Raw genomic sequence first — 1,995 nt, 5'->3', positions numbered from 1 at the left:
GCGTTGTCTATCGAATTGTCGTACACTTCAGCGACGTCATTTAAACATTTATCCGCTATCGTACGATACAGAACATTGAAGATCTGCCTCGTCGTGGTCTAACACAGTCATCGATGCCAACCAATGCCCTCTACCTACAAACTATGGCTCCTAGGGATCCCGAGGAGAATGCAACAAAACTGCGAATTGCCCTTATGTCGGTAACTTGTAGAGCTATGTCGGCGTCTTCTCACCATCAATTTTACCTTTTGGTGTCCATTACGGACAACAAAACAATACTCTATCCAATACGGCAATACGGCGTCTCCAGACACGTCTTCGCAAATCGTCGGGGCCAGTTCGAAGCGGGCCTCATAAATGAAGACAGTTCTACTTCTATCAATGAGATTCCAGGCCGAGGACGTCTCTGGAGACGCCGTAGAAAGCGGTGAGATACCAACCTGACTGTGGCTCGCCATACGGCCCGACAACCAGGAGTCATGGTCTGGGGTGTCATTTCTTTTCATACCAGGAGCAATTTGGTTGTCATCAGCGGCACCCTAACAGTACAGCGGTACGTCGACCACATTTTACGCCCCATTTAGTTTCCCTCCATCGCGAGCCATCCTGAGCTTACATTTTAGCAAGATAATGCTCCTCGCACACGGTGAGACTTTCTACTGATTGGCTCCGTCCTTTCGAAACCATGCCTCGGGAAGCAAGGTCGTCGAATCTCTCCCCAGTTCAGAAGCTTGGAGCATTATGGGTAGAGCCCTCCCATCATCTCCGAATTACGATGATCTAACGCCCCAATTGGACACAATTTGGCACGATATCCCTCAGGAGAGTTTCAACAACTCTAACTATCAATGCCAAGTAGAATAACCACTGGCATAAGAATCAGGGACCGACGCGTTATTGACTTGCTCAATTTGTGAAGCTCTTTCTGTTGAATTAATTATCTAATTTATCTGAAATTGTAATCATTTTCCGGAACCGCGCGACCGCTACGGTCGCAGGTTCGAATCCTGCCTCGGGCATGGATGTTTGTGATGTACTTAGGTTAGTTAGGTTTAAGTAGTTCTAAGTTCTAGGGGACTTATGACCACAGATGTTGAGTCCCATAGTGCTCAGAGCCATTTGAACCATTTTGTAATCATTTGTTTGTCTCATGTGCATATCACATCTATCGATTTCCGTCCCATTTGGATAATTCCTTGGTAGTGCGTCGTTGTTTTTTCTACTTTTCTATTAATTTATAGTGTATTACTAGTGCTTCACTAAAACATGACGTGAATTGTCAATATTATAGAACGAAAAGTCATTTAGTGACTATCAGTTACTGTTTCTCACCGTTTTCTGCAGTAACAGGCGTCATTCCTGTAGACAGAAGCCCTTGCATGTAAGCTGAATGCATATGACCGTATAAACGCATGTTTACTAACAATATTCAATGTAGAAATAGTGGATGTTTCTGCCTATAGTCGTCAGGTGCATTTCCTCCCGTGTTTTGGAAGACACTTTGTAAGTAAACTGTTTAGGTTTTTATGTTGGTAACGCCACGTAGCACTCTGTATGAAAATAACTGACTGTGCTGTGTGCAGTCTGTGGCTGGTTGGCATTGTTGGAATATTCGCTATTGTAGTGTTGGGCTGTTGGATGTGAACAGCACGTTTGAACACTATTAAGATAAATACATTGTTTGTTCTCTATCAAAATCTTTCATTCGCTAACTGTGCCTATCAGTAGTTAGTGCCTTCAGTAGTTAGAATCTTTTATTTAGCTGGCAGTATTGTCACTCGCTGCATTGCAGTAGTTCGAGTAACGAAGATTTTTGTGAGGTAAGTGATTCATGCAAGGTAAAGGTTATTGTTAGCCAGGGGCATTCTTTTGTAGGGATTATTGAAAGTCAGATTGCGTTGCGCCAAAATATTGTGTGTCAGTTTAGTGTAGATGGAAAGAGAAAACTGTCTGAGCACGTTGAGTTTTACTCATCTGTTTGTAAATCAAGTAACG

The sequence above is a fragment of the Schistocerca cancellata genome, chromosome 4, assembly GCF_023864275.1.
Source record: "Schistocerca cancellata isolate TAMUIC-IGC-003103 chromosome 4, iqSchCanc2.1, whole genome shotgun sequence".
Lineage (NCBI taxonomy): Eukaryota > Metazoa > Arthropoda > Insecta > Orthoptera > Acrididae > Schistocerca > Schistocerca cancellata.
Note: the sequence above shows the minus strand (reverse complement) of the source record.